We start from the raw sequence: 18,285 nt of genomic DNA on the forward strand, positions 1-18,285 counted from the left end.
CTTGGCTCTGACTGACCTCCCTTATCTGTCACTGATAACACAACGTACTCTCCTAACAGCTCCGGTGCTGAGTTGGGTCAGTTAATGTGCGAGGTATGTAGGGGATGTGGGATGGTGTAAATGTTCAACAACGTGCCGCCTGTGAGGGGGTTGGAGATGGGGTTGCTGCGCTGCGGTGGGTGCGGAGAGGGTTGAACATGAGTAAATCAGTCTAGCTCGCTGTAGACATGAAGTCACTGGTTGCTCCAGGCTCCAGCAAAGTGGTAATTTTGGGGGATCCTCTTTCATTGGTGGTCGAGTGTGTGTTGGCTTGACCCCATTTGTGTCGGAGTCGGGGACGGAGGATGTGTGTCTGCACATGATTGTGTGTGCGTGTGCGTGTGTGTGTGTTGGTCTTTGCGATATTTTGTTCCGACCGATAAAAGTGGTACTTACACAAGGTGATTGATAGCCCAAGATTTATGGACCTATATTTCTTTAAGAGATATTTTAGAGTAGGATTTTTACTAAATATGATTTATTTTTGCTCTAAAATCCATGAAGTGAACTTTGAGTGTGAATGTGTTTGTGTGAGTTTTCTGCACCACTAAATGAACCACGCTGCCTGAAGGAGGTGTTAAACCACTTAAAATCTTAACTGTCCCTGTCTAGGTGCTATTTTAGGGGCTTTTGCAGCCTGCCTAGAAGAAAAATAATTTAGGAAACATCGTCTGGGTTGGTGTTTAGGTTTTACCGCACACGCACACGCTCAGGCATGACTACATGTTTGATTCACATTATGGACTTGCAATCGGCCTCGGCTTGCCTGTGATTTATAAAGCCATCAACCATCAGAGCTCCGGCTTCTTCCTCACACAGCCCCAGGGGTGGACTGGCTCCTGAGCAATAACACAGCAGCAAATGGCCCGGAACCTGCCATCAGTCTCCCGGCAGATCACACACACTCTGCACAGCCGCCACTGTCAGGCTTCATTTCCATGCCCTCCCCCTGGAGGAAGTCCCTACGGTTTGTTTATTTGCTGGAATAAAGTACTTCAGTCAGGAGTCCGATCACAGCTCTAAATATTTGACATCTCTGTATTTTAACAAGATGAAGTTTAAAACACATTTGCAGTTATGTGTTCTGTCAAATCATCTATAGCTTAGACTTGGACATTTTTACCCTCAGTGCAACAGTTTGGAATTGATGAATGAGCATGCTCGAGGCACTTTCTTCAAAAGCAAGGTTCCAATACGGGCCCCTTTGAAGTTTCTTTCTTGTAATGTTGCGTTGGTTACTTTTTTTTTGACCTACGCCTTCTGAAGCTGCCGGAATCTATCCACCTCTATGTTTGATGAAAAAGTCCAGTTCTGGCTGTTGTATGAGTAGCGTAAGCGTGTTTTTATCATGTGTAGGAAGCGTCCTATTTATACAGCTTGCTCAACCAGACCTGTCCTGCGGCCCCACAGCATGACCCGTCCTCTACGTTGTGAGTGAGGAAGAGATACAGCCTGAGGTCTCTCTGCATGTATGTGTGTCTTTGTACCATAAAGCACAGCGATAACTTTAAACGTCATGTAACAAAATGTGATTTATTGACATCCGTGTTGATCAAATCATACCCAGAAAAATAATCTATCTCTCCTTCCTGTGTCAGTCCCAGATGCAGGCCTCCCTACAGAGAGTACGACTCTCTTCCTCCCCTGAGAGGTATTAAAGCTTCAGACTTTATATCAAGGCCTCTCTGCTAAACTTCTCCTTTCTTAAGAGTGTTCACCACGGTGTAATGGATCAGCCTGAACAAGCCACACAGCCTCTCTTGAACCATGCGGAGCAGACTTTCAGTGGGATAAAAGGTTATGGAAAGCCTAATGAACAGGTCTAATTTCTGAAGAGGAAATGGATTAATTGCGGCACTTAGCTGGTTAACATGGGGTCTGGGTTTGGAGAAGGGGGGCTCGATGGAACGGGCAACTCAGGCATTTCCAACCCTGGGGTTGAAACCTCAAAATGGAAATAGAATCTCTAAAAAAAATCCTAATGAAAGTTTAATGTGTCCATCTATATCCTATGTGTGTTTTCAAATATAGGACTAATGCCACTACTATGGATTTTGTGCTTGTGCTCATATCACGCAATCTAATAAGCAGATGGATATTGCTCCATTGTCATGAAAACATAGATATTCACATTTACATTTTTTCAGAGAACTTTTAAGGATTTTCTTTTTCATGGTGACTTAAAGTTTTAAGTTGCTTGACCCTTGAAAAGCATTTGACAAACTGGACAAAAATGACTTGCTTTTTGGATGATTTTATGGCCTTCATTGAAGTTGAAGCATGTTTGGAATCTTTGTAAGCTTTGAAAATTAAACTTATTTCAAACAATAACAACCTACCAACAGTATGTTTGTTATAATAGACTCACACAATTTCCCTGTTATGTTTTCCCACATTGTTTTACTTTTTGGTCATCTATTCCTTTAGCAATTAGGATCCTGAAGCAGCTTTCAGAGACTAAACCACAGGGAATGACAGAGATGTGGTCTCTGAACTGTGCTACTGCTATTTTTAATGGACACAATCCGAGCAGTGGAGGCTCTGGCAGACTACATGTGGCTCGGGGGGGCGCTGATTTAGATGTAACAGGGGAAAATAGAGGAAGATGAAGATGTAATTCAGGAGCTTGAGGGTTTGGATTATCCCAATTGGTTTTGCAGACATACACACAGAAGCATACACACAAATATACATGCACAAAGATACTTGAAGTACACATGCGACCACTGCAAGCCACACGCTCCTCCGACTCCCCCGCACACATTTATGTCATTTCAGCAGAGGAGACTGTGGGGTAGATGTTTATTTTGGCCCGGTTGTGTGGAGCTGCAGTCCAGGCAGGCAGGCAGTAGCTGCTGCAGCTGGGCCAGTTCTTTCTCCCTTATAGTTTCCAACCTACAGCGGCAGGACTGGAGTCTTTTCTGGTATATCTAATCCCACACATACAGAGGTTTGCTCACATAGTTGACAGTTTTCAGTTGGTCTCAAGTTGGTCAGGGCTGTCAGTGGACCCTAAATACCTTTTCAAGACCAGAAAAATGATCTAGATTCAAATATTAAGCTACTGCAATATCATACATATTCATAGATATACGATTCTCAGGAAGTATCCTCAAATGGAGCACTAACTGCCATGTATTGAGAAGTGAATCTGAATGTGATGATAAATGTGAAGAGGGAAAATGTGTCGATATTGTGTAAATATGAGGAGTAATCCATGCATAAAAAGGAAATTTCCAAATTTAATGGATTTCATTTAAGCCCAAGATTACTTTTCTATCTTAGAACTATAACTTAATGTGGTCAAAATGATTCACTTACCTCAAATCAAAAGAATTCAAGTTACAAATTGATGTATGATTGAATGCTTTTTAAAACTTCAAGACTTGCAGTACCTTGGATTTGTCCTCATTTACAATTATTTTGGCCCTTGACTCCATTGAGTGTGAATTTAATAAAAACACAACGGAACACGTTTTCAATAAAAAGATTCACATTTTATTTTCCCTCTACAAATTACTGGGTACTGCCTGTGGACTCAATTCTATTTTTCTTTGGAAGCTTCATTTCAGGCTTGTCAGTGCTGCTCAATTAGATAATGTATGCCTGATTATCAACATGTGATTTCCTTGTTAACTTGATTAAAGAAGCTTCCAGGAAACAATAGTAAAGAAAATCCATTAGTTAATATTTTTGGGGATGTTGTGGCTCATTTTAGTCAATCATTAACCTAGTATTGTTATGCTATCTTAATACCAGCCATGTCAATACTTTTTTCTTGTCATATTTTGAAGCTGTACCTTGAATTCTTTGAGTATATTTTAACCTGAGTGCAGGCCCAGATTGGGTGTGGTGTGCTAAAAACTGGAAAATCCAATTATACAAAGTATAATTATACAAAGAGCGTCCATCACAGGAAAATGGCCTAACTTAACCCTCAAATACTTTGGTGATAACGTCAGAGGAGTCTTGCTCTCATTGCATCATTATCCAGTACATGACCCACCCCACCAATTGGGTGTTTTATCATTGTGTAAAATAAACCAAGAACCGGGAAAAGGTGTTTGGACTTTGACCCAAGTGTGATCAATGGTGTGTCTGATTTAAGTGAGTGAAGATGCAAGCAGAAAGGAATGAAATTGCCCTTCTGAACGCTCCCCAGCCTCGTTACACAAACCTGACTGTGCAGAAACCCTGGAATAACAGCCGCAGCTGGCACTCTCAGGAGCACCGCTGTGAGAAAACACACAGCACGTGACCTCAGCTGACCTTTGTGTGTTGCATTAATATTGGTAATGGTTGGTTCAGCCAATGCCCATAAAAGGCATTGAGTTTTATTGCTACAGTATAACATCATCTCTCTAAACTCTCTAAAGTTACTGGCTGAAAGTCAAAGCCGACCAGGGTGTGGTCTCCGGAGCAGGACGATAACAAGGAGGGATTTTTTTTTTTTGGCGGGAACACACTGTTGCCGTGGTGATTTGCTGACGCGAGGGGTTGCGGGACTGTGCTAAGCCAGCAGGTTCAGTCAGCTGATGTCTGGGCCTGCAGCGTGTCTCGTCGACTTGTGTCATCTGGTAGCTGCAACATGTAGCACCACTCGCACACAGGCAAATAAAAGCTGTTTAAATCCAGCCTTAATTCTGGTAGTTCTCCCTCCTTCAAACAGATTCTGCTATATGGTTTGTGGTCATGCAAAATCTAGTTTAATACCCAGCCGATGTGGTCACTGGGCCTGAGGGAAAGTCTGTTAGAAGTTTAATCTGATTAAAATGCATCTTGAACAAAATGGACAAGGTGTTAAATTCCCTTTTAAGTCCTCACAGCTTCACTGACTTATCCCAATTTTTTTTTGCTTTCTTTTTTTTTACCCTCTCACATGTTTGACACATAGGCTCTTTGGTTTCGACCGGCTTACTTTGTCCCCTTCAGTGTTCTTAACTTCTTTGTCCATGTCGCCCTCACAACCTGCAGCCTTTCATCTCATCCATCTTCCTTGTTTTTCTTCTGTCTCCATTCTGTCCACCATTTCCGACCCTGCAGACGGCGATAGCCTCAAGGTTAGAGCTGGAAGTTGACTGGTTCGTGTCCCTGACTATATGAAGAAATATGAGCCTGATCATTGGAAGTGATTGAGCTATGCAGATACTATTGTTATAGTGCTTTTGAGCAATCCACTGAACAGCCCTACGCTTCCGAAGTTGCTCAGTGCCATTCGCACAGTTTGTCATGTGGCAGCTCCCACATTGAACACAACCAATAGGTTTTAAAATATGAGCATTTTTTTTCAAAATATATAATTCTGTTAGTTGCACTAGAATCTAATCCTTGGAAGTTGTTTGAATTTATATAATAAAATGTAACTTTATTTAAATATGTTCACGGAACAAGTTTATCACTTTAATACTTTGAATTAAAGACTCCAATGCAAGAAAAAAAGAAAGTTTGAGTTTGGGGCTTTGGAAGTGTATATCATTTGTACTTGTAAAGCAAGGCAGTTAAACATCTAGCAAATCCTTCAGGTGAAAAGAACTCTAGCAAAACTAAATAGTTAAGGTGCAGTATTTTTGTATCCATCACTATTCACTTTTAGTCATGTCATGGTACCAAAACAAAACAAAAAACATCCCTTTAATGAAAGAAAAAAGCTGGTAAAGGAAACTAGGCTTTGTGCCAGCCAGACGCATGATTCCACCCTCTACAGACTGCTTAGTAAACACGGGGAAGCGTCACACAGCGCTGTACTGATACAGACAGATAACACAGGTGACTGCAGTGTGATGCTGTAGGATCAGAGCCAACTTTATTGCTCACTGAGTATGATTTATTCAAATCTAACCTTTGAGGCGTTCAACAGGCTCATCAGCTCTGTTGGCAAATGTCAAAATCATCACCTGCAACACAAGATAAACCCACGCAGTGATAACACTGTATCATGTTTGGATGTGGAAGGTTTCAATCAATGAGGACCAGTAGTGCAATAGAACGTAGTTCATTTACTCAAGTATACATTTCAGATACTTGTACTTTACTTGAGTGTTTTCATTTCATGCTACTTTATAGTTTAGTTCTCTTTACTGCTGATACTTGACACCATTTGTAAATAATACTTTTCATTGTAGGTGTTTTACTTCATCGTCATGGAGTCTTTTTATATTGTAGTATTGCTACATTTAATCGAGTAAAGAATGTGAATATTAAGTTTGCTTATTAAGTGTCTTTGGCTCCCTGAGGATTTTCCATTTGGTACTAGGATAGTATAGGATCCAGAAGTAGATTGTTAAAGTTGTACTTGTTTATGGTTAGAAACTGTTTTCATTCTATGGTGGATGTATATATTGTTGTCCTTTCTAAGTGTTTGAGTTATCACTGGCATTAGGTGATGATTTATAGTTTTGAGCTAATAATTGATTACTGGATTTTCTGTCTTAACACTGCAGTATATTTTGATTTGCAAAAAAAGCTCACTTGTTAGATTGCCTTCCTACTAGCCTCCCCTCCCTTTATCTTCGCTGTGCAGACGGTCTCATGACATTGCAGATGATCACTGTCTATATCTTCCCTCCTGTCTGCCCTGCTGACTCAACACGACCACTCACTTCGACCCGGCCACTTCTAGTGAGGCTGTAGGTCTCATTAGCGCCGGTCTGTATGGGAACAAGAGAAAGAGGGCCCCTCCGATGATCATTTTGGGGTCTGTCGCTCCGCTGCCGCTAGTTAAAGCCACTTATGTCGCTGTAGCCGTTCCAGCCCCCAAACATAGCAGGCGCTTTCCAGAGCGGAGGAATGTTCTGCATTTGGCTTTAGGCTGTTTGTCTGCTTTAGAAATGTTGGATAATAGGAGCGTGCAGTCAAGTTAACATCCATACAGTAACATGTTGGCACACAAACATATATATACAAACATGCCTATACACACACATATAAATAGATTATACAGTACATGCACAAACTGAATGCACAAACATTGTATGCACCCTCCTATTCTGTGGGTTTTTTCTTGGCCTGTTTTCCCAAATGAGAAACTGCCTCTTTGTTGGATTGGAAACTGCAAAATAAGCATAATAAAGCTCTGGACGAGAAGTCGCTGCCAACTTTGTCAGATTCACAAAGTTGTAAACTGTGTACACTACTGTTTTTATGTCACTGAGTCAATCAGGGCTCAGGATGAAAAAACTACTCTCCAATCCTTTTTTGTGATCCATAGTTTGTATGTAGTGTGTTGAATCAGAGTGGAAGGGGGGGGCAGACTAATGCTTTCCAGTCTGTGGCTGGTTTCAGTTTTCCTCCTGCGGTGGACAGAGGGGAGAGAGGAAGGGAGAGGGGAGAATTAGCGGAGGGGCGGCCTATAGGGGGGTGGGAACCGAGGGGAGAATTTCCCAGGGCATCTTAAGCTAGAATTATAGTTCTGCAGGATGCATTTAAATGTCTCTGTGATTCCACGCAGAGAGGGATGTTCTGGGTAAGTTTAGGTCTGAGAGCATCGCAGAGGAGTCAATGCGGGCACCTAACAAATCTTCTGGTTGCTTGAAGAGGAGATCATGTCAGTGTGCCATCTGTTTTCATCAATAAGCAATATAATTACATTAATTTGATTATTTTTTGTCGTGACGCAATACACAATGCTGATGATGATGGTTTCACGCTGTACCTGTTCACAGCCAAATAATGCCAAGAAAGGCATGGCAGGAAACAACTGCAAGCTAGCAAACTGGATCTAAACGGCGCAAGATTTAAGACGTTTAAGAAATCAAATATTTTATGAGAAAGGAGCAGGGGAGAAAACACTGATTGTAAATATAACTTTTTTTTAAATGTTATTTACAGAGAACTCCACAGCATACCTTTAATCAAATACCTACCAATTAGCATTTTCTATCAAAGTTCTAGGGAACAAAAAGTGCTTTCTCCATGCATAATTTAAAGTCAGAGATCATGTTATTGTGTATGAATATCTTTCCATAAAAGTTATGAATGAGCAAATTGGCAAAAGAAATGTAAACATTTCCCAAATGTCAACAATGCAATGCAAAGCTCTGAGTGTCCAACAAGCTGATTGGCTGATCCAACTTTCTGTCAGGAATACAAAAGGAAAACCATATTCATTTTATACAATTAAATTCTCTATTATGGAATATGTCAATATTGATATACTGTGTATGTGTCACAATTTAGTACATTTTCTTGTAAATCAATCAAGAAAATTTGTGAGGTTAAAATACCCAACAAATCAAAGCACTTCTCTATAAAATCCCAAGATGTCAATAGAGCAGTCGTGCTCATTGATTTGCAACTTAATGGCCGAATTTAACCACTTTTAAAGACTTTAAAGGGGCCAAGTTATCAACTATGTGGAAAGACCTTTGACAGCTTTATATCGCCTAAATGTTTATACGCAGGGCATGCTGCCCAACCTCACCGTGCATGCTCCCTTATATGCAGCCATACAGGAGCAGCATGTTCCAGCTCTTACACACCACAGTCCCACATCTCCAATTTGAGCTGAATGAAATCCTCAGGTCATTTCCTGAGGCTGCGCTCTAACTTTTTCATCTCTCTCTCTCTCTCTCTCGCTCTCGCTCATGCATGCACTCGTAGCCCCCTCCTCCTCTTCTCCCCGCTCCTTCCCTCCCCTTTCTACCTCTCTGTGACTGCTCACTCACACAGCAGTGGGCTGTGGAGGTGGACACTACATGTCCCTGCTTCTTTCTCTCTTCCACCTCTCTCTCTCTCTCTCTCACTCTCTCCCTCGATCCCTCGCTCACCACCTCATTCTCTCTCTCTCTCTCTCTCTCTCTCTCTCTCCCTCGCTCTCTCCTGCTGTCACATTCCAGTTGTCCAAAGCCGGGTTTAACTTTCTCTCTCCCTGAGAGCAGGAAGGAAGAGGGAAACTAAAAGAGCAGAAGTGTTAGAAAAGCCTTATTCTCTCTGGATGAGAAGAAGAAAAAAAGAGGAAACTCTCTTCCTTCCCCATTTGGCTTGAAAAATGGGGGAGTCACCATAAAGGAGCATACCTTTTTTTAAAGGGGCTATCCTTTTTCCTTTTACTCCCCCCCCCCACACACACTTCTTCTTTCTTTTCCTTTTTTGGGGCCGTGGTTTCTCATTCTAGTTGGACACACAGTGGACTATTCACGTGAGCGCTTGTTTTTACGGCAAAGCTACTCACAGCTCTCCTGGCGGGACCGAGAGGAGGAGGAGGAGAGGAGGCGGGGGCAGCGTTTGACAAGACAGACACACAAACACACGCTCGGACAGAGAAAGTTATTGCCTGGACCCTTTGGAGGATTTTCCATTCGGCAATGTGTGTGTAAGTGTCACCTCGTCTTCTGTCTGAGCTAGCTTTTAAATCTCCCTGCTTTGGTCTGGCTACTTTTTTTTACCTGTTGGTATTTGTGCTGAAGTTTGTGAGACTTTTGTGTGATTGAAGAAGTGGACACATCCCTGTTGTTTATACTCTTAAAACCTTTATATTCTATTATGATTTTTTTATGATTAAAAGCCTTTTTTTCCTGCATATTTAATCTGTTATAAGACTGTTGTTACCTTTTGCTTGTTGAGGAGTTTAAATGCCTCACCATGCGTTGCCCTCAGGAATGTCCTTGTTGTTGCAGCGCTCGATGTTGAGGATGAGAACTTATGAGTGGGTAAATTGGTGTGAGTGTTTGTTAATTATTTGGAGGATAGTGTGCGTGTGCGGTACACGAGTGGAAAAAGTGCTAAGGAGCTGAGAGAAAGGCTTAACAGGTTGATTGAGTGGATTAGACTCTGACAGGGAACTGTAGTTTCACTTGTGGACAGATGAGGTAACAACAATGTGTGATCACTTAGATACAGACAACAGTGTACACACACACACACACACACACACACACACATACAGATGACTAGACCGATACCTGACAACAACACCTCACTCAGTGTCGGTACTTTTGTTGTAGTGTCGGTGTTTGTGACGTTTTTTCATGCATCTTTCTCTGTCTGTGTGTGTGTGTGTGTGTGTGTGTGTGTGTGTGTGTGTGTGTGTGTGTGTGTGTGTGTGTGTGTGTGTGTGTGTGTGTGTGTGTGTGTGTGTATCTGCGTGTGTGTTTCCATAGATGGTCATTGTTTTTTCCTAACAAGCTGCTGGTAGAGGGAAGGCTCTGTTGGCAGGAGTTTGACTCCACTGTAATTAACCACTGGGTGCATAATACAGTAAAACCAACAGTGGCAGCGAGGCGTTCACACAATGCAAATAGTGGTGCTGACTCACCGCAGGGTTGAGGTCAATGAAAAGATATCACCCATCTGCTGATAATTTCTTGACTAATTAATTAATTGTTTGGTCTATGAAATGTGAAAAAGTAATAAAAGATTGTCAATTTTAAAGGTGCCAGAGATGATGTCTTCAGATCTCTTGTTTCGTCCGACCAAAATACCAAAGATATTCAGTAAATGATAAAAAAGCTAAGAAAAGCATTTGAGCTTTGAAACAGCTGAAGCAATTAATTACCTCACAAAATAGTTGTCCATTCATTTTCTACTGATCGACCAATAAATTAATCAACTAATCATTTGCAGCATTCTACATTTCTGGTCTTATAGGTGTAAAGATTATTCTGGTAGGGTTGTGTGAAATGATGAAATCGCAATCAGTGTCACATTTATCTCAATAACTATTTCTCATAAATCTGGTGCTATGATATTTCCCTTCTTGCTCTATCTTACTTTTTATATATTTGGATTAATTATTGTATTTGCAGTTAAATACTCTGGACTAGAACTTTGATGGATTGGTTATTTGATCTTCTGTTTATCCCTCAATTTGGTTTTATGGATTACGGACGGTGTGTTTACTGTAAAATTTAAAATGAATGAGCAATTGTAGGCCATGAATGATTTACGAGATTTTATAACCAATGCACTTTGTTTATAGTCATATATATAAGCCTGTAAACTGAACCAGTATAATCAGACTCATCCTCCCACTGTAACACAGCCGAATAGTTCCTTTGGACACGTTTTGCTGAACTCAAAATGTGTACTGTGTTTAATCCACTTGCACTATTGTCTCTTGCAACTCAACACGTGTTTTTCCACAGAAGCCAGCCTTGAGCTCAACACAACTGCAGACTTACAGTAACTCCCAAATGGTGCATGCCCACCACCTTAACACACGTCACCCCTCGTAAACAGGAGGGAGAAAACCACAAGCCTATTACACCAGACAATGCGCAAAGTCAGTTCCTGGGCTCCAAAATGACAAAATGCTTAGATGGCTTCCAAATGGTGTATGAGTGTGTGTTGTGAACATGTGTATACAGTAGGTCTATGCTCCTGCTGTAAGCGTGTGAGCCTGCTGGTGTGTCCATGCTTCCACTCTACGTCTCCCTGTCAGCCAGGTTTCTCTAATTGACACGTAGCCGTTCCGCTGTAGCGCCAGTTTGCAGAGCCGGACCCGGTCCCTCCCAAACCACAAGAGACTCTTTGTTTTGTAATTTATGAATTAGTGTGTGGTTTGGGGTTATGTGAAGAGAGCGAGGGCCAGAGGCTGACGGACACAGGAACGGGAACAATCCCAGTCCGCTCCAGCGCTCGTTTTGATTAGCTGGTTGTTAACTCGCTTTTTGTTTATTATTCCCTCTTTTAGATAGAGGGAGAGATTGAGATGACAGTAGAAATGATTAATAGGGAAGATGAGCGGTTGTCTGCTTTGTCTTTTTCTCTCTTTCCCGCCACACACAGAGATGTGACTTCATGTTTGACAATGCTGTGATGATCTCTGTAAATCCTTGTCCGGCCATCAGATTAGGCCGACTGCTCAGTTGTGAAAACAGAAAGTTCAGAAAGTCAGACCTTCTTGTACTCTCTCTGTCATCTTTATAACTTGGTATGGCTTCAATACCCCCCCTGCTTGGAGAACTTTTTCTGCCAACCATTGGCTTATTTTTACTCTTTTTCATCAAGTGGTTTTATTTACTTTGTCTAGTCTGAATGGAACCTGGCGCTGTACTAAGCTTTGGCCTGGTTATCTCACAGCAAAGCAAAGCCCACTTTCCTTTCCAACCCCCCTTTTTTCCTCTACCCTTGATTTGATTTTTATCCTTTTCTTCTCTGTTTTCTGTTTTTTTTAAACTAAGCATGCATCCCTAATGGCTTCAACTCTCCTAAAGGGGTGTTTTCTTTTTTCCTTCCTTCCTACTGCTCTGCCATCCTTCCTTCCTTCCTTCTTTCTTCCCTACTTCCAGAACAAGTCTTTCTCTTAAAAATTCAAGTCATTTGAAGTGTACTGGGTTTCCTGATAGCCAAAGCAGATGTGCCCCCCCCCCACACCTAAATAACTTCCTGGCATTCTTCAGCACCAACATGCAGCTGCTTGCAGGGGGTGCTGGGGGTCTCCTGTCCCCCATATCTCACCCCCCAACCACCATCTCGGTAACACCTATACATCCTCAGACCATTATCTGTATGCCTTTGTCCCCCAACCTCCTCTCATCTACTGTATGTCCCCAGTAGATCTACTCCCCAATCATAGCTGCCAGGGAGCCCCGGTCTCATTATCATACACTTCCAAAGCCCTTTACTTTAGAGTTAATCTACAATACTTTTTCTTGGGCCAATACTTTAAAAAACGGTCTTCTCCTTGAGGAGCAGTGTTTTATCACTCCTCTGATGTCTGTGTTATTGCCTGGACTGGTCCTGGATGGAGGGATTCGAGGAGCCTCATAGCTTTAGGGAGTCATTTATCTCCCAGTGAGATGGTGGGGGTAAGTCCCCTGGATCAGTGGATCCTGCTAGATTTAAAAGGTCAGTGAGGTGGGAGACAGAAAAAATACGGTGTGCACATGGAGTACGAACAGATATGAACACCTGAGGATCAAAAACTAACACACTTACACATTCACTCATGTGCTGCTGTAAAGATACATATGCATCTTTTTAAAATGTTGTTTTGTGTTGCAATGGCAAGAATAACGTTGCATTGATAACAAGCATAAACACTATTGATTGCTGAAATGTGCAGTTATCCAGAAAGCTTGTGTGTGTTCAGCAGTGTGTTTATTCAGCAGGACTTCTGCCTTTTTGGTTGCCCTCTAGCAAGCCATGCTCACCAAGGGAAATTAATTTTCTCTCCATGGCACCCAGGTCAGGGTGAAGGAAGCTGCCCCTGTGTGTGTGTGTGTGTGTGTGTGTGTGTGTGTGTGTGTGTGTGTGTGTGTGTGTGTGTGTGTGTGTGTGTGTGTGTGTGTGTGTGTGTGTGTGTGTGTGTGTGTGTGTGTGTGTGTCCTGCTGGCCCTAGAAGAACCTTCACAGTAGTCCAGTTAATTAAACCAGAGCATTGAACCATGAGCAGAGCAGAATAAGACCAGTGTTGGGTACTTTTTCAGCCATGATTGTTCATGTTAGTGTTTTGCCAAAGGTGTGTATGTTTGCTGACTTACCTGTCCAGCCAGGTTTGTATGTACCAGACGTAGGTTAAAATGGATGGGTGGTGGTTGAGTCTGCATTGTATACTGGAAGTTGCGACAGCTTAAAGTCCAGTGACGGGGTTAGCATTTCTCTGACAACTGCCCTAATGCAGTAACTACACAAAACGTTTTAGTACACATTAATACAAGCATGATTGTTAAGTAGTTTTCTTTTTAGATTTGTTCTTAAAATCCTGTATTTCCAAAACAAAGTATTTAAAGTTACCCAAGAAAGAAATCACTAAATCCCTCATTACATTGAATGTTAAATTTTTCTTTTTCCAATCAGTGATTTCCTGTGTGAGTATATGTGTTATTTCTTGCCAGCACATATTACTTTTGGATTTCAGGGGAAGGAGTAATGCTGCTTTTCCCTCCTCGTAGGGGACTGGCACGGAGTAGCATGTGGTGTTTCTTTACAGCCCTCCATTGCCTTCCCCTCTCCTCCCCCTCAGTTCACCCTGCCTCACTCCCATTAAACTCAATTTTTTTCTGAGAGGCAAGGATCACTAGTCTAGAAACATGTGCTGCAAGGGCTGAGGAAGGCAAAACAACTTGATTTAGATGAGGATTTAGTGGCATAGTGGGAAAAAGAAAGGACCGTTGGCTCAGAGAGGAGATATAAATGGAGAGAGGGAGAGACATTTATAACATACATTTTAAGTAGTTAATCATCAGCATATAGTTTGAATGTACGAACTGTTGTTGGCATGCTTTGGCCAACAACTTGCAGTGCTTTTTACGACCTTATTGAATTGAGAGAGAGAGAGAGAGAGAAGAGAAACAAAAAGTGAGACAGTGACAGACGGTGAGAGAAGAGACTGAGCACTCCTTTCATATCAACAAAGGTTTTTATGTTTTGGCTTGGTTGACTCGTTATTAGAATCCTTGGGACTTTCAAAAAGCCCAGATACTCCTCAACAATCAGAGACTTCCAATAAAAGGTTGAAATGTTATGCAGCAGGATTACTGGGTGCCAATTTAATGAAGACTCAACATATCAAAGGTTTCTATCTAAACATGTTTTAAGTCGGCCCACATTTAGAAGGTTTTAATATACAGTAAACATGTGTTTTGGGTTGCGTTGGCTTAGTAATTTTATCGCTGCTGTATTTCAGGTTTTAGAAATTAGCAGACGTGCTTAATGATGTCTGTAGATTTTATAGCCCAGGGTTTTTGAATGAGGCAGTAAATGACTAGCTGCAGATGTGAGGTAAGTTTTCAGATGTCTGCCAGTTGAAGAAAGAACATCTGCTGTGAAGTTAATTTGCGTAAGTGATATCTAATAAAGCACTTACTGTTTGGGGCTGAATTGTATCCCACTGCTGTCTCAACTTCAAGATGTCTATGCAATACTTATATATGACAAATAGCTATGATGTTAGAATGGAGACAAACATTTTGACGTGGTTCACTGTTACAGGATATTGGCTTGAAGTGAAGTGTAATTGTTGGTTTAGATATTCATATTTTATTAGTACCTTATTCGTATCTTTAAAAACGTATCTGTGCTGATTTGAGCCTCACATTAAAATCCTCCACTTGCTGTTTAGTTGCATTACACGCTCAAATATCAAGCAGAGAAGCTTGACATCAGCCAAATTAATCGATTACCTCAAATCTTTTAGGGTCCCTGGCTGAAGACTGTTCAAAACAATCTAGACAGCAGATGATCTGACATGGTCTCGGCACGAGAAGCTTCACAACGATAAAAATATGAGATTAGATATTTGGAAAATCACAGAGCTCAAGCAAACATGTGATGTATCATGACCTCAAACGGCCGGGGTCATTCCACTTTTCAATGTCTCCTAGATGCAGGGCAGTCTTACAATATATTGATCTCTGATTTTTGCATTCGGGGTCAGAGGTTATATGCCATCAGCAGCTGATGTGTCAGCACTGTGTACCTGGCAAAGGTCAGGAAGTTGTTTTGGAGGAAGTAAACTTAACAGATCATCTGTTGAATGTGTCTGATGTGCAAGTATCAATGTTCTCGTCCCAGTTAATTGCTGAGATTGGGGAATGCAGCGATAAGAAACCGGAGGAACTCAGATAATCAGGCCAAATATTTATAGCCTAACGAAATATCCATCAGTGTGCATACACAATTTTCTCTGCCCAGGGAGATTATTTCTTGCATTACCGTTTTACTTCCAAATAAAGTGGTTTATCACTTAATCAGCTTGCACTGTAAAACAAGTTGTGGTTTTACACAGTGTTATAACCAAGAAGTAGCCAGGCTAGTTGGCTCATGTCTACATTTTGTTTGTGTAGGGATTAAACAAACAAGATGCAACCTAATGAGGGAGATTTAGAGGTTCTGGTACATGTATTTTTTTTATTTTAGACAGAGCCAGGCTAGCTGTTTACAGTCTTTATGCTAAAATTATCACCTCCTGGCTCTAGTTAAACTTAGCTTACAGAAATGAGAGTGGTATGGATCTTCTCATCTAGCTCTCTGCAAGAAAGTAGTAAGAGCATTTAAAAAAATTAAATATTACCTTTAAATCTTTTAACATGACACATGTAAACTATTCTCTTTATAATATACTATCACTATACCATATAATCATTGTAATTTTAGCACTTAGGAATAGAATATTGTTCTTCGAAGGCTTAAAAATATATTCTCACCCCTTGGGATGTGTCCTAAATAGCCTTCATGCTCTGCGCCCTAGCCTAACCCAATACAGTAGCGCCACGCTGGGCCGTTATTTAAAAATCCCCCAGAGAACTCAATCACTCTGATCTCCAGCCAGAGCCCACTGATCTAACCTCCAAACACCACCGCCGTCTCACTCTTCCTTTTCCTTCAAACCGAGGATGAAGGGATGATAAAGGAGGGATGGAGGAATGAAAAAGGGAGGGAAGCACTCTCTGTGGCCTTCTTTGGCATGTTCCTTTTTTCTTATTTTTTTTTTTTTAACCCAGCAGGCCATCTGTTTCCTGTCTGCAACATGACACCAGCGCCCGATTGGGTTCTGCTACTTTTGAGGTGTGTGTGTGCGTGTGTGTGTGTGTGTGTGTGCTATTGGAGGCTTTATGATTAGCTACTATCCTAATACAGCTGGCGATTTAGGTTGGTACAAAGTGGCCCATGTGCTCTCATGTGATCGAAGTCTAACATGCTTTTCCCCAAGTGTGTGAGAACCGCTGACTTGTGTATCATTGATTAATATCGAGTGTTCTCATTGGCTAATGTGATGTGGCGGTATTTTCTCTCACTGTGCCTTCTTGAGTCATGCAAATACACCCTTTTTCACACTTATTTGTATGGAACATTGTGAAATAACGATTACTCTGATCAAGTATAAAGTATGGTAATAGTGGATGTGTGTTTCGACCCCAGTTAGGTCTTGTGTACACTTGAATGCGGCAGTCTCTGTTTGGATCTTGGCTTTTCTCCACTAATAACAGTAATAGAGCTGGATAATCCCCACTCTCTTATTTCACTTGCTTTTTGTGACGATGAAGGAGGTGTGAATGTCCTTCAGTTTAACTGTCAATTCAGTTACTTAGTTAGTTGGTAAATTGGCATCTTGGCATAAGACAGTTTTTCCAACAAACTAGAAAAATTGGTCTTCCCTGTCCATCAGCTAGAAGCAGCTTCAGGTCTCAGACTGTCTATCACTTTTTCACTCTCTTTTTCCCTGTATGAGGCTGTCAGATGGGGATTTTCCACCTCTAGGCCCACACTGAATAGCTCGACGTCTCTCTCTGCCAGTTTGTTTGTTTTTTAATCGACGTGCATAATGACCGTCAGCTAAAGCGAAGCCAGACCTCCGAGTTGTGTTTGTTTAGCGAGGCAACTGTGGATCCTGGCCTCTGTGGCCAAACCAGACAGATTTTGGGATGCTACATTTGTGCCATCCAAAAAATGTTGGTAGCTTGCCTGCTGAAGTAAGCAAACAAACATCAGGTCTCTGTTGTTGTCTGTGCCAGATTCACTGTAGTTTAGAGTAGGCAACATTGAAATACCGACCCAGAAGTGCGAGGAGGTTGATTTCCAGTGTTTTGAGCTGCTATTTTATGAAACATTGCTCATACTAGTTAGCATTTTGCAAATTCAGCCACAGAGAGAGAAACAGTAGTGATGTCAGAACAAAGGTTGCAATAACTGCACATGATAAAAGTACAAAAAAAGTTTAGACCTGCAGATGTTACAGACAACCACATGCTCCATGTTTTGACCACAATCTTTCTACTCGTCAGCTGCCTAATAAAAAAAGTCGGTCAGTGTTAATATGACAGTTGCCCTATAAAGGTCAGTGCTGATTATTTCATGGGTGGTCCTCCAGCTACCAGGAATCCTTTTAGTGTGAACTCTGGCTCCTCAGATGTTGGCATATGCTAGACCCTGCATGCATGACATGCTATAGTGAAATGATTGTGGTCATTAACAAAGCATTGTGGCTCTGTTTGAATGTTACAAAATCCACTCACCAGCAACTCTAAAGCTCACTAATGAACGTGTTATTTCTCATTTATTTAATCCATGAAAAAAAACAAAGTGTTAAACTGTTAATTTGCCATATTAAAGAGGGTTAAGGGCCAGACGATTTCTTGGCAGGGAGTCTCTGAATTTTTCAGACTATTTGATTTAAGGCTGATCTGTTTGCATGGAAAGTCAGAATGTTCTCCTCCGTCCTTCTCTTTCCATACCTCCCACTCTTACTTCCTGTCTTCTTCTGTCTCGGGGGTTGAATATGTGTGCTGAAAAGGTGTTCTGTGTAATGTGTGTGTGACTTAAAGTGTCAAGTGTTGACCTGTGTGTCGGTGTATGCTTATTTGAGTC

General features: G+C 41.5%; 1 protein-coding gene across 2 annotated transcripts in view; it reads left to right on the top strand.

Annotated features, from left to right (window-relative positions):
• The window catches only part of LOC129107302 (protein eva-1 homolog A), a 71,436-nt gene that overhangs the window by 35,874 nt on the left and 17,277 nt on the right, over window positions 1-18,285 (top strand). The window contains exon 1 of one of the 2 annotated variants that reach the window (XM_054618756.1): window positions 9,269-9,349. The exons of the other annotated variant lie outside the window; for it this stretch is intronic. The gene's annotated coding sequence lies outside the window, so the exon portion shown is untranslated. Of the gene's footprint in view, window positions 1-9,268; window positions 9,350-18,285 lie in introns of those variants that run through there. 2 annotated transcript variants of the gene reach the window in all.

The sequence above is a fragment of the Anoplopoma fimbria genome, chromosome 18 (genome assembly GCF_027596085.1).
Source record: "Anoplopoma fimbria isolate UVic2021 breed Golden Eagle Sablefish chromosome 18, Afim_UVic_2022, whole genome shotgun sequence".
In the NCBI taxonomy this organism is placed as follows: domain Eukaryota; kingdom Metazoa; phylum Chordata; class Actinopteri; order Perciformes; family Anoplopomatidae; genus Anoplopoma; species Anoplopoma fimbria.